This window comes from Eumetopias jubatus, unplaced genomic scaffold, assembly GCF_037043125.1.
Source record: "Eumetopias jubatus isolate StellerSeaLion01/CBP00866 unplaced genomic scaffold, mEumJub1_p1.0 scaffold_3, whole genome shotgun sequence".
NCBI classification, from domain to species: Eukaryota; Metazoa; Chordata; class Mammalia; order Carnivora; family Otariidae; genus Eumetopias; species Eumetopias jubatus.
Window position 1 is genome coordinate 4,558,273 of NW_028274809.1, and position 15,767 is coordinate 4,574,039.

Here is a 15,767-nt window from a genome sequence, read left to right on the forward strand (position 1 = left end):
ATCCAAAACTAATGATTTGAGGGGGCGGAGCAAGATGGCGGAGGAGTAGGAGACCTGGATTTCGTCTGGTCTCAGGAATTCAGCTGAATAGGGATCAAACCATTCTGAACACCTACGAACTCAACAGGAGATCGAAGATAAGAAGAGTAACAACTCTCTGAACAGAAAAGCGACCACCTACTGGAAGAAAGGACGAGCGGAGAAGCGAATCCAAGGTGATATTCGGGAGGATAGACGGCGGGGGAGGGGCCTCCGTCGGCCGCTCTTGGCAAGTGCTAGAGCCGCGGAGCACAAAATCGGACCTTTTAGATGTCGGCTCCGCTCAGGGACGTCGCTCCAGTGGCTAAGCGGGGGGTGGAACCCTCGTGGGACAGTGTGGTCTCAGGACCTTCGGGGTCACAGAAAGACCGGGGGTGCCTGAGTGCGTCAGAGCTCCCAGGGATTGGAGCGGGGAAGCCGGCTGCAGAGACGGAGCCGAGGTGCGGGCTCTCAGCTCGGGGTGGCCATAAACTGTGATCCGCGGCCCAGTCGGGCCACTGCTCCTCCAGCAGGGACCCAACAAGCGGCAGAGCCGGGGAGACTCCCCTTCCTCCCCCAGGAGGAGTGGCGCGGGAGCGCACCGCAGGGATCTGCTGGGTTTGGAGACTCCACACGGGGTCGGGTGCCAGAGATAGAAACGCTCGGTCACTAGCCAGGTGAGCACGGAGTGCGGCCAGAGACCGGGGAGACGGGAGTGACTGCTTTTCTCTGGGGGCGCACTGAGGAGAGGGGCCCCGAGTTCTCGGCTCCTCCGGGTGGAGATTGGGAGGCCACCATTTTCACCCTGGTCCTCCAAAGCTGTACCGAGAGCTTGCAGGGAACAAAAGCTCCTGAGAACAAACCCGAGCAGCTTGCCTAGTCTGGACTCACAAGGGCGGGGCAATTCCGCCTCCGGCAAAGATATTTGGGAACCACGGCAACAAGCCCCTCCCCCAGAAGATCAGCACGGACAAGCAGCAAGCCAAGACCAAGTTTACCGATCAAGGAGAACGGGAGAACTCCAGCGCTAGGGAAATACTGCACATAGAATTCATGGCTTTTTACCATAATTCATTAGTTTTTCAAAGTTCATTTTTTAAACTGTTTTTTTTTTTCATTTTTCTTTTTCCCTTTTTCAAACAACATCTTATCAATCCCTTTTTTAAAAAAACATTTTTTATTTTTCATTTTTAGAGTCATATTTTTATCCCTTCATAGTACTTACCCTTATTTTTGGCATATATATATAAGTTGTTCTCTCTTTAAAATTTTGAGATACAATTTCTTCTAATAGATCAAAATATACCCTAAATCACTAGTGTATGGCTTTGTTCTATTCTTCTGCCTGATCACATTCTCTCCCTTTTTTTTCTTTTTTTTCTTTTTTCTTTTTCTTTTTAAATCTTCGTCTTTCTGTTTAAAAACAACTTCTTATCTGATCAATTCCTTTTATAAAATCTTTTATAATTTTCATCTTTACAGTCATCTGCCATCCCTTCATTGTATCAACCCTTATTTTGTACCTATATAAGTCTTTCTTCCTTTAAAATTTTAGCAGGCACTTTCTTCTAACAGACCAAAATATGCCCAAAAGCTAGTGTGTGGCACTGATCTATACACTAGCCTGATCATATTTGATCATATTCTGTTTTTTTTGTTTTGTTTTGTTCTGTTTTTGTTTGTTTTTATCTTTTTCTTTTTCCTTTTTTTTTTTCCTCTTCTTTCTTTCTCTTTCTTGTTCCCTGGTTTCAGGTCTTTTCTGATTTGTATAGAGTATATTTGCTGGAGATGTTGTTAACCTGTTAGCATTCTGTTCTCTATTCATCTGTTCTCCTCTGGACAAAGGGACAAGATGAAAAAAATCACCTCAACAAAAAGAACAAGAGGTAGTACCGACTGCCAGGGACCTACTCAATACTGACATTAGTACGCTGTTGGACCTAGAGTTCAGAATCATTATTTTAAAGATACTAGCAGGGCTTGAAAAAAGTGTGAAAGTTATTAGAGAAACGCTTTCTGGAGAACTAAAAGAACTGGATCTAACCAAGTCGAAATCGAAAAGGCTATTAACGAGGTGCAATCAAAAATGGGGGCACTAACTGCTAGGATAAATGAGGCAGAAGAAAGAATCAGCGATATAGAAGACCAAATGATGGAAAATAAAGAGGCTGAGAAAAAGAGAGATAAACAACTACAGGATTACGAGGGCAGAATTCGAGAGATAAGCAATACGATAAGATGAAACAACATTAGAATAATTGGGATCCCAGAAGAAGAAGAAAGAGAGAGAGGGGCAGAAGGTATATTGGAGCAAATAATAGCAGAGAACTTCCCTAATGTGGGGAAGGAACCAGGAATCAAAATCCAGGAGGCACAGAGAAACCCTCTCAAAATCAATAAAAATAGCTCAACATCTAATAGTAAAACTTACGAGTCTCAGAGACAAAGAGAAAATCCTGAAAGCAGCTCAGGAGAAGAGATATGTAACCTACAATGGTAGAAATATTAGATAGGCAACAGACCTATTCACAGAGACTGGCAGGCCAGAAAGGACAGGCAAGATATCTTCAGAGCACTAAACGAGAAAAATATGCAGCCACGAATACTATATCCAGCTAGGCTATCATTGAAAATAGAAGGAGAGATAAAAAGCTTCCAGGACAAACAAAAACTAAAGGAATTTGCAAACACAAAACCAGCCCTACAAGAAATATTGAAAGAGGTCCTCTAAGCAAAAAGGGAGCGTAAAAGCAGCATAGATCAGAAAGGAACACAGACAATATACAGTCACAGTCACCTTACAGGCAATACAATGACACTAAATTCATACCTTTCAATATTTACCCTTAATGTAAATGGGCTCAATGCCCCAATCAAAAGACACAGGCTATCAGATTGGATTAAAAAACAAGACCCATCAATACGCTGTCTGCAAGAGACTCATTTTAGACCAAAAGACACTCCCATATTGAAAGTGAGGGGGTGGAAAACCATTTACCATGCTAATGGACACCAAAAGAATGCTGGGGTGGCAATCCTTATATCAGACAAACTAGATTTTAAAATAAAGACTGTAATAAGAAATGAAGAAGGACAATATATCCTACTTAAAGGGTCTATCCAACAAGAAGATCTAACAATTGTAAATATCTATGCCCCTAATGTGGGAGCAGCCAATTATATAAGGCAATTAATAACAAAAGCAAAGAAACACATTGACAACAAAACAATAATAGTGGGGGACTTTAACATCCCCCTGACTGAAATGGACAGATCATCTAAGCAAAAGATCAACAAGGAAATAAAGACTTTAAATGACACACTGGACCAAATGGACTTCACAGACATATTCAGAACATTCCATCCCAAAGCAACGGAATACACATTCTTCTCAAGTTCCCATGGAACATTCTCCAGAATTGATCACATCCTAGGTCACAAATCAGGTCTCAACCAGTACCAAAAGATTGGGATTATTCCCTGCATATTTTCAGACCACAATGCTTTGAAACTAGAATTCAATCACAAGAGGAAACTCAGAAAGAACTCAAATACTTGGAGGCTAAAGAGCATCCTCCTAAAGAATGAATGGGTCAACCAGGAAATTAAAGAAGAATTAAAAAAAATTCATGGAAACCAATGAAAATGAAAACACAACTGTTGAAAATCTTTGGGATACAGCAAAGGCAGTCCTGAGAGGAAAGTTTATAGCAATACAAGCCTTTCTCAAGAAACAAGAAAGGTCTCAAATACACAACCTAACCCTACACCTAAAGGAGCTGGAGAAAGAACAGCAAGTAAAGCCTAAACCCAGCAGGCGAAGAGAAATAATAAAGATCAGAGCAGAAATCAATGAGCTAGAAACCAAAAGAACAGTAGAACAGATCAATGAAACTAGGAGCTGGTTCTTTGAAAGAATTAACAAGATGGATAAACCCCTGGCCAGACTTATCAAAAAGAAAAGAGAAATGACCCAAATCAACAAAATCATGAATGAAAGAGGAGAGATCACAACCAACACCAAAGAAATACAAACAATTATAAGAACATATTATGAGTAACTCTATGCCAGCAAATTAGATAACCTGGAAGAAATGGGTGCGTTCCTAGAGATGTATCAACTACCAAAATTGAACCAGGAAGACATAGAAAACCTGAACAGACCTATAACCACTAAAGAAATTGAAGCAGTCATCAAAAATCTCCCAACAAACAAAAGCCCAGGGCCAGATGGCTTCCCAGGGGAATTCTATCAGACACTTAAAGAAGAATTCATACCTATTCTCCTGAAACTGTTCCAAAAAATAGAAATGGAAGGAAAACTTCCAAACTCATTTTACGAGGCCACCATTGCATTGATCCCAAAACCAGACAAAGACCCCATCAAAAAGGAGAATTACAGACCAATATCCTTGATGAACATGGATGCAAAAATTCTCACCAAAATACCCAATAGGATCCAACAGTCCATTAAAAGGATTATTCAGCATGACCAAGTGGGATTTATCCCTGGGCTGCAAGGCTGGTTCAACATCCACAAATCAATCAACGTGATACAATACATTAATAAAAGAAAGAAAAAGAATCATATGATCCTCTCAATAGATGCAGAAAAAGCATTTGACAAAGTACAGCATCCTTTCTTGATCAAAACTCTTCAGAGTATAGGGATAGAGGGTACATACCTCAATATCATAAAATCCATCTATGAAAAACCTACAGTGAATATCATTCTCAATGGGGAAAAGCTGAGAGCTTTTCCCCTAAGGTCGGGAACGCGGCAGGGACGTCCACTATCACCACTGCTATTCAACATAGCATTAGAAGTCCTAGCCACAGCAATCAGACAACAAAAAGAAATCAAAGGCATCCACATCAGCAAAGAGGAAGTCAAACTCTCACTCTTTGCAGATGATATGATACTGTATGTGGAAAACCCAAAAGACTCCACCCCAAAACTGCTAGAACTCATACAGGAATTCAGTCAAGTAGCAGGATATAAAATCAATGCACAGAAATCAGTGGCATTCCTATACACCAACAACAAGACAGAAGAGAGACAAATCAAGGAGTCGATCCCATTTACAATTGCACCCAAAACCATAAGATACCTAGGAATAAATCTAACCAAAGAGGCAAAGGATCTGTACTCAGAAAACTAGAAAATACTTATGAAAGAAATCGAGGAAGACACAAAGAAATGGAAAAACGTTCAATGCTCATGGATTGGAAGAACAAACATTGTGAAGATGTCAATGCTACCTAGAGCAATCTACACATTCAATGTAATCCCCATCAAAATACCATCCACCTTTTTCAAAGAAATGGAACAAATAATCCTAAAACTTGTATGGAACCAGAAGAGACCCCGAATAGCCAGAGGAATGTTGAAAAAGAAAAGCAAAGCTGGCGGCATCACAATTCCGGACTTCCAGCTCTATTACAAAGCTGTCATCATCAAGACAGTATGGTACTGGCACAAAAACAGACACATAGATCAATGGAACAGAATCGAGAGCCCAGAAATGGACCCTCAACTCTATGGTCAACTCATCTTTGACAAAGCAGGAAAGAATGTCCAATGGAAAAAAGACAGTCTCTTCAACAAATGGTGTTGGGAATATTGGGCAGCCATATGCAGAAGAATGAAACTGGACCATTTTCTTACACCACACACAAAAATAGACTCCAAATGGTTGAAAGACCTAAACGTGAGACAGGAGTCCATCAAAATCCTAAAGGAGAACACAGGCAGCAACCTCTTCGACCTCAGCCGCAGCAACTTCTTCCTAGAAACATCGCCAAAGGCAAGGGAAGCTAGGGCAAAAATGAACTATTGGGATTTCATCAGGATAAAAAGCTTTTGCACAGCAAAAGAAAGAGTCTACAAAACCAAAAGACAACCGACAGAATGGGAGAAGATATTTGCAAATGACATATTAGATAAAGGGCTAGTATCCAAAATCTATAAAGAACTTATCAAACTCAACACCCAAAGAACAAATAATCCAATCAAGAAATGGGCAGAAGACATGAACAGACATTTTTCCAAAGAAGACATCCAAATGGCCAACAGACACATGAAAATGTGCTCGACATCGCTCGGCATCAGGGAAATCCAAATCAAAACCTCAGTGAGATACCACCTCTCACCCGTCAGAATGGCTAAAATTAACAAGTCAGGAAACGACAGATGTTGGCGGGGATGTGGAGAAAGGGGAACCCTCCTACACTGTTGGTGGGAATGCAAGCTGGTGCAACCACTCTGGAAAACAGTATGGAGGTTCCTCAAACAGTTGAAAATAGAGCTACCATACGATCCAGCAATTGCACTACTGGGTATTTACCACAAAGATACAAATGTAGGGATCCGAAGGGGTACGTGCACCCCGATGTTTATAGGAGGAACGTCCACAATAGCCAAACTGTGGAAAGAGCCAAGATGTCCATCGACAGATGAGTGGATAAAGAAGAGGTATATATACACAATGGAATATTATGCAGCCATCAAAAGGAATGAGATCTTGCCATTTGCAAAGACGTGGATGGAACTGGAGGGTGTTATGCTGAGTGAAATAAGTCAATCAGAGAAAGACATGTATCATATGACCTCACTGATATGAGGAATTTTTAATCTCAGGAAACAAACGGAGGGTTGCTGGAGTGGTGGGGGGTGGGAGGGATTGGGTGGCTGGGTGATAGACATTGGGGAGGGTATGTGCTATGGTGAGCACTGTGAATTGTACAAGACTGATGAATCACGGATCTGTACTTCTGAAACAAATAATGCAATATATGTTAAGAAAAAAAAAGGAAGAAGAAGATAGCAGGAGGGGAAGAATGAAGGGGAGTAAGTCAGAGGGGGAGACGAACCATTAGAGACGATGGACTCTGAAAAACAAACTGAGGGTTCTAGAGAGGAGGGGGTGGGCGGATCGGTTAGCCTGGTGATGGGTATTAAAGAGGGCACATTCTGCGTGGAGCACTGGGTGTTATGCACAAACAATGAATCATGGAACACTACATAAAAAAAAAAACAAAAAAACTAATGATGTAATGTATGGTGATTAACATAATAAAAAAAGAAAAAAAAGAAAAGTAAACAAAAACTAATGATGTAATATATGGTGATTCACATAACCTAATAAAATAAAATTAAAAAAAAGAAATCTGAAATGTATTGCACCAGAAAAAAAAATTGTAATACTCGAAACAGCATTTTAGTTGTTCTAGACTGAGAGGTTTTCTCCATTTAGTTAAGCATGTTGGTGGAAACCAATGGTTCACCCTAGATTTTAACATGTACTTTTAAAGTCCACAATCAATCTGTAACTTTCTTCCTTTTTGAACACTTCAGTGATTTAGGATTTTCATAGTGGGCAATAATAGTTCATAAGTTTGGAGGCATTTTGTTTTTAGATGGCTTTAACTTAACAATTCCCAATTAGAGACAGGGAGTATCAGAATCTTCAGGAGACTTTTCAAGAACCACTAATACACAGATAATTAATTGCACACAGAGATACATATCCTAGTTCCAGCCACTGAGATAGCATGGAGCAAGGACAACCCCACAGCAAAGTGCACAACCAGCCCTCATCATTGTTTCTAGAAGCATTCTCCCCTAAAGGATGTAGGGATGTCCACTGTCGTGTGCCTGATACAAAACCGAAGAGATCACAACATCACTTCTGTGGTGTTCATGTCAAAAATGTATATACTGGGGCGCCTGGATGGCTCAGTTGGTTAAGTGTCTGACTCCTGGTTTCTGCTCAGGTCATGAACTCAGCGTCACGAGAAAGAGCCCCACATTGGGCTCCATCAGTGGGGAGTCTGCTTGAGATTCTCTCCCTCTCCCTCTCCCCCTGCCCCCATTCGCACATTCTCTCTCTCTAAAATAAATAATATCTTTTAAAAAAAATGTATATCTTGAATCTAATAACAAAGAAGCAACAGACAAACCCCAAAAAAGGGACATCTAAAAAAATAACTGGCCAGCCCTCAGGAATACCAAATTCATGAAAAACAAAGAAAATTTGAAAAAATTATGTAATGAATGTATTCCATAGTATACAGTATGAGGGCAAAACAATTTTGGCAATTTGGTGCTCTCATTGATGAAATCATCTTATAAAAATCATTCTAATACTAGTGACAAGTACATACATATGTAGATATAAATAATGCTTATATATATTTTATTTTCTAAGTAAGCTTATTTTCTGAAAACAAGGATGTCCTCTTCCGCAACCACAGTAAAATCAACAAAATCAAGGAGATTAATGTCAAAACAAAGTTATCTAATATAAAAGTTGGGAAATTTTCTGTAAAGAGTCAGAGTATTTTACCCTTTGCAGGACAGTCTTGGTCACAACTACTCAATTTTGCTTTGTGGTGTGAAAGCAGCTACAGACAATACATAAATACACGGACATGGCTGTATCCCAATAAAACTCTCTTTTCAAAAACAGCCAGTAGCCTGGTCTTGGCCAACAGGCTGCAGTTTGCCAACCTCTGATGTAATTGATATAGTTTATTCAGATTTCATCAATTCCCAATGGTGCCTCATAATGTACTTTTATTGATTACAGAGTTGCATTGAGTTGTTGTGCCTCTTTAGTGTCCTTTGGTCTGGGACAATTTTTGTTTGTTTGTTAAAAAAAAGAGTCACTGTTCAAAATTTATTTGGTATTTTAGTTGGTATGACACTTAGTTGGCTGCATTGTCTTTTTACGTTATATGGCCATGTACACTATATTCTGACATACATGGTACACAAAGTAAGATCCTTTAGGACAGTTATGCACAATACACGCAATATTGAATTTATACATTGGATCCCAGAACGTGACTGACTGGAAAAGATGAACTAGGCATGTTGGGTGTTGGAGGAAGGAACCCGAAGTGACAGAACACACGGTAAACACACATCTGGTGTGCAGAGCAACGGCAGCTCTGGCAGTGGAGCCTCTGAGACGGTGGGGCTAACTTACGTTAACCAATTTAGGCCTACAAAGACAGGTATCATCCAGTACCAGGATACAGCTGCAGGGTTTGGTGAACCATTCCTATTTGGAACTTTAGGAAACTGACGTTTTTTCTTAGGCCATTTTAATATTACTTGAGTAACAGATCAGATAATAAGGACAATATGCACAATCTCCAACTAAAATCCTGCTATAGTCTAGACAGTGAAGTGGTACATTAGAAAACTTTAAAACTGCAGCTCCTTTTGGGTACCCCAAAGTGTATCTGCACTCTTCTTCAAACGGGCCTCCTCCTCAGAAGTCAGAGTCACCTTCACAACATCTGAAATTCCATTCTGTCCCAAGATGCAAGGGACACTAAGGAAGACATCATCTTTAATTCCATAGAGACCCTTAATCATGGTGGAAATTGGATGCACCCGCCTAAGATTCTTCATTATACTTTCGGCCAGATCTGCCACAGACAGTCCAATGGCCCAGGAGGTGTAGCCTTTCAGTTTGATCACCTCATAGGCACTGTCAACCACCTGTTTGTGAACCTCTTTCCACTGTTCCTTATCTGCATCAGTGCCTAAGTCAGGGTGCAGATTCTTCAGAGAGACACCAGCAACGTTCACTCCACTCCATACAGGCACACTGGAGTCTCCATGCTCCCCAAGGACCCACCCGTGACAGCTTAATGGGTGAACTCCCAGTCTTTCCCCCATTAGGTAACGGAACCGGGCTGAATCCAGATTGCAACCACTTCCAATGACACGGTTTTTGGGAAGGCCACTTATCTTCCAAGCCACATAGGTCAAGATATCCACTGGATTGGAAACGACAAGCAACTTGCAGTTTGGGCTATATTTTACGATATTAGGAATGATGGACTTAAAGATGTTCACGTTACGCTGGATCAAATTAAGATGGCTTTCTCCCTCTTGCTGACGTGCCCCAGCTGTGATAATAACCAGCTTGGAGTTTGCAGTCACGTTATAATCTTTGCCAGAGACAATTTTTGGTGTTCTAAGGAAAAGGCTGCCATGCTGGAGATCCATCATCTCTCCCTTCAGTTTGTCTTCCATGACATCAACAAGAGCAAGTTCATCTGCCAAGTCCTTCATTAAGATACTGATGGCACAAGCCATGCCAACAGCACCAACCCCAACAACTGTGATCTTATCCTGGGGGGTATGTTCTTCCTTAAGAAGATTCTGAATCAGGTGATCTTTGAGAGTTGCCATTTTGGACTTAGAACCAGAAGGAATCGGGAGTGCACGTCGGGCGGGCGGGCGTCAGCAGCGCGCGAGGTTGAATCTGGACTGGGCGGCAGCGGCTCCAACCGGTCTGGGACAATTTTTTAAGAAGATTTTTCTTTCATCAAATTGACAGGGTTGCCACAAACCTTCAATCTGTTAAAAAAAAAAAAATGCAACACCTAGGGTGCTTAATAGGACAGGGTTGTGCCTGTAGTGGTAGCTCCTTCTTGGACAGGGAAACATATTTTTGTGCAATTGTGCACAATTGTGCACAAACAATATTTGTGCAATATTTTTACTCATTTGTTTAATCCTAGAACACACAAAAAGTCATTTCAAAATTGCTAACCTTTATTTTTGCAAAAAAAGAAACCCAGTAACAGGAGTTCAGTATATGTTTAAAGTTATTTTTGTCTTGAACCTTAGGACGTACAGTTTAAATAGTGTTGTTCAAAACTTACCTTAGTTATGTCCCTTACCTTCAGGGCAGTTATGTAATTTTTTGAAAATACAGTTTGGTTCATTCCCCCTTCCCACAATCATCATTTTATTTCTTCTTTGAGTACACAAAACATTCACATAATCCCCAAAGTCAGAACTTTACAAAAGGGAAGTGACACCCCCTGACTCGTTTCATCCTCTCCACCTCATTCCCTCCTATACCCAGAAAGCAAACAATTTCATTATTCTGGCTTCCCTTTTAGTGCGTTTTTCCTCACTGATGAGCAAATTCATGCATTTTGTCTTTTCTCTTACACAAAAAACAGCATACTCAAGGCATTTGTATGCACGTTTTCCCCCCCCTTAACAGTGTGTCCTGGAAGTCATTCTGTATGAGGGACTGCATCATTCTTTATTATAGATGCAGAGGACTCCCTCACATGGACGTAGCATTATTTACTCAGCCATTCCCTTGTGTATAAGTGTTTGGGTTATTCCCAGTATTTGCCGATCGGGAATAATGCTGCAATAAATAACCTTGTATATATGCATTTTTTAAATTGTGGGGTTGAATCTTCAGGATAAATTCCTAACAGCTGGATTGTGGGGGATACAAAGCATATGTATATGTTGTTCTTAGATATTGCCAAACTCCTCTCTACATGGACGTCCCAACTTGCACTCTCACCAACAAAGAGCATAGGAGAATCAATTTCCTGAGTTTGGTCACAGAAAACACTGTTACACTCTTGAGGTTCTGCCACTCCCTTGGCTCACAAACACAAATTCTGTGTTATTTTAAATTCCCATTTCTCCTATTATAAATGAAGTTGATCATCTTTTCATGTTTAAAAGCCACTTTGTGAATTTTTGTGAATTATCTGTTTATGTTTTTTGTCATTTTTTCTATTGTTTTTTTTTAATTCCCTCAATTATTTTTTAAGATATTTTCAAATAATCTTCGACAAAGCAAGAAAAAACATACAATGGAAAAAAGACAGTCTCTTCAATAAATGGTGCTGGAAAAATTGGACAGCCACATGCAGAAGAATGAAACTCGACCATTCTCTAACACCATACACAAAGATAAACTCAAAATGGATGAAAGACCTCAACGTGAGACAGGAATCCATCAAAATCCCAGAGGAGAACATAGGCAGTAACCTCTTTGACATCGGCCACAGCAACTTCTTTCAAGATACATCTCTAAAAGCTAGTGAAACAAAAGCAAAAATGAACGTTTGGGACTTCATCAAGATAAAAAGCTTCTGCACAGCAAAGGAAACAGTCAACAAAACAAAGAGGCAACCCACAGAATGGGAGAAGATATTTGCAAACGTCACTACAGATAAAGGGCTGGTATCCAAGATCTATAAAGAACTTCTCAAGCTCAACACCCAAAAAACAAATAAAAAGTCAAAAAATGGGCAGAAGACATGAAAAGACACTTCTCTGAAGAAGACATACAAATGGCTAACAGACACATGAAAAAATGTTCATCACCATTAGCCATCAGGGAAATTCAAATCAAAACCACATTGAGACACCACCTTACACCAGTTAGAATGGCAAAAATGGACAGGGAAAGAAACAACAAATGCTGGAGAGGTTGTGGAGAAATGGGAACCCTCTTACACTATTGGTGGGAATGCAAGTTGGTACAGCTACTTTGGAAAACAGTGTGGAGGTGCCTCAAAAAATTAAAAATAGAGCTAACCTATGACCCAGCAATTGCACTCCTGGATATTTACCCCAAAGACACAGCTGTAGTGAAAAGAAGGGCCATATGCACCCCAATGTTCATAGCAGCAACATCCGCAATAGCCACGCTGTGGAAAGAGCCGAGATGCCCTTCAACAGATGAATGGATAAAGAAGATGTGGTCCATAGATACACTGGAATATGACTCAGCCATCAGAAAGGATGAACACCCAACTTTTACATCAACATGGATGCGACTAGAGGAGACTATGCTAAGTGAAATAAGTCAAGCAGAGAAAGTCAATTATCATATGGTTTCACTTATTTGTGGAACATAAGGCATAGCACGGAGGACATTAGGAGAAGGAAGGGAAAGATGAAAGGGGGGGGATTCTGAGGGAGAGATGAACCATGAGAGACTATGGACTCTGAGAAACAAACAGGGTTCTAGAGCGGAGTGGGGAGGGGGGATTGGTTAGCCGGGTGATGGGTACTAAGGAGGGCACGTACTGCATGGAGCACTGGGTGTTATACGAAAACAATGGATCATGGATCACCACATCAAAAACTAATGATGTACTGTATGGTGACTAACATAATAAAATTTAAAAAAATTTAAAAAAAGGTATTTGGAGAGAGAGAGAGAGCATGAGCCTAAGCTGGGGAGAGGAACAGAGGGAGAGGGAGAAGCTGACTCCCTGCTGAACAGAGAGCCTGATGCGGGACCTGATCCCAGGACCCTGAGATCATGACAGCAGCTGAAGGGCAGACACTTAACCAACTGAGCCACCCAGAAGAATGGCTAATTCCCTCAATTTTTAAGAATCTTTATATATGAGGAATATTACCAGCCCTTTATGTTGTAAATACTTTGTCAGCTCTCAGATGTCTTTTTAAAAAATTTTTAATTGAGGTACAGATGACAGGCAGTGTTGTGTGTTTCAGGTGTACAACACAGTGACTCAACAGTTCCGTACACTACACGGTGCTCACCTGTCCCCACACATTATTGCAATATTACCTATGCTGTACTCTTCATCTCCAGGATTTACTTATACCTGGAAGTTTGAACTTTTTTGAGAGCGAGCGGGGGAGGGAGAGGGAGAATCTTAAACAGGCTCCCCACCCAGCACAGAGCCTGACATGGGGCTCGATCTCACAACCCCGAGATCATGACCTGAGCCGAAATCAAGAATCAGACGCTTACCTGACCGAGCCCACCAGGCGTCCCTGGAAGTCTGGACTTTTCAATCCCCTTCAGCTATCCCACCCACTCCCTATCCCCACACCCTTCCCTTCTGGCAACCCCAGTTTGTTCTCTGTATTTACCTTCGGTTTCTGTCTCTGTTGCTGTTTGGGTATCTTTATAATTTGCAACATTTGTAAGTAGTCAAATTGGACTCTTCAACAGCTAGAATTCTGAGACACAGAAGCCTTTCCTTTGCCCGGTTCTAGGACTGGCATGGTTTCATTCTTTCACATTGAGATCCCTGATCTATCTGGATTTTTTTCTAATGGATTTATTTTTCCAAAGGCTAATCAATTTTCCCAGAGCCATTTGTTTAAAAGTCCACCTTAGGGCGCCTGGGTGGCTCCGTTGGTTAAGCGACTGCCTTCGGCTCAGGTCGTGATCCTGGGGTCCCGGGATCGAGTCCCGCATCGGGCTCCCTGCTCAGCGAGGAGTCTGCTTCTCCCTCTGACCCTCCCCCCTCTCATGCTCTCTCTCTCTCATTCTCTCTCTCAAATAAATAAATCTTTAAAGGTCCACCTTAACCTCAGTGACTTGAGACGCCATCCGTATCATATGGTAGGTAACTTCCTGTATGTATTCGAGTCTATTTCTCATCTCTCTAGTTTATTCCTCTAGCTACTGTTCATGCTTGTGTCCTGATGTTTTAATAAGGGGCTTTAGATTATGTTTTAATGTCTGGTAGGGCGCCTCCCACCCCAATGCCCCAACTGTAGATGACTCTCAGTTGTTAACTTTTATTATATTTCATTTTTTATAGATTTAGAATCATATAATCCTGTTGTCTACTGTAGTGGGAAGATTAATGGTCCCCAAGGATGCAGATGTCCGAATCCCCGGAACCCGTGAATACGTTCAGTCACATGAAAGGGAAATTAAGAGAGCAGACAGAAGAAAGGTCACTCATCAGCCTATCTTAAAATAGGGAGCTTGTCCTGGATCGCCAGGTGGGACCAGCATAATCACAGGGGTCTTTTGTGCAAGGGGGAGGCAGAGGCGAGCCCCAGAGGGTGGCAGTGTGAAATGGACCTGGCCCAGCACTGCTGGTTTTGAAAATGGAGGTAAGGCCAGGAGCCAAGGCGTGCGGGCGGCCTGTGGAAGCTGGACAGGGCAAGGAAACAGACTGTCCCCGGGGCCTCCGGACGGGAAGGCAGCAGTCCTGTTGACACCTGACGCTGGCCCAGCCAGACCCAGCTCAGACTCCTCAACTACCAACTGTCAGTGTTGTTGGAAGCCATCAAGTCTGTGGTAAGCCAGGGCAGCAATGGGAAACCTTGTCCACAAAACGTGCTTCTCCATCTCGAAGAGTGCTTCTCGCCTTCAAGTTGGCTGTGTGCCATCACCAAAGTGGCACCTGCTTGCTTTTCGATGGTGTTTGCACCGATGGACTTTCTCCAACTTTTAAACTTAACACAGGAAGGCCGAAAGTAAGAGCGTGTCTTATAAATGGCAGTCAGGATTTTTTTCTTGCAACACTTAAAAAAAAAAAAAAAAGCCATTTTATTATCCTCTGGCTTTGCTGTTGCTTTTCTGAAGAGAAATCCCCCCTACTCCTTCCTCCCCGGTCACCCCCCTCCATGGTTTTAATATCTTCGCTTTCACTTTTGGTAGTTGCCTAGCAGGTGTCAGGGTGTGAGGGGTTTTTGTTTTGTATTCATCCTGTGTGGGGTTTTCTGAGATTTCTGAACCTGTGGCTTCATTTCTTTCATCAGTCTTGGAAAGTTCTTGGCCAGTCCTTCCAAGGATTGTTTTCCTGCTTTACTTTCTATTCCTTGGATTTTCACTACACACATTGTAGACCTCTTTGCTGTGACTCAATGTCTCAGTAAGTTCCAGTAAGTTCCGTTGTTTACTTTCTGTTTCCATTAGAACATGTTCTGCTGACCTGTCCTCCAGCAGCTTAACTAACGGTTCTACTCTGCTCTCTACTGACGGGCACCCCCGCTCCCCGCCACCCCACCTGTTAACTGGAGCCCAGCCCAGCAGGACCGGAGGAAAACTAAGCTGTTTCCCAAAGGTTTTTTTTGGACTTGGCCTCATTTCTTCCTACCCAAAGCAGCCTAAAAGTTCACCAGATGCCATGAGGGGTAAGGAGCTGTGGTTTAGCCCTTTCAAATGCCCAAGTCCCCC

The 15,767-nt window shown here is 41.8% G+C and overlaps 1 pseudogene; it reads right to left on the reverse strand.

The window, feature by feature from the left end:
• Positions 1–9,217: 9,217 nt before the first annotated feature.
• LOC114210741 (L-lactate dehydrogenase A chain pseudogene) lies at positions 9,218–10,249 on the reverse strand (annotated as a pseudogene).
• Positions 10,250–15,767: the final 5,518 nt, after the last annotated feature.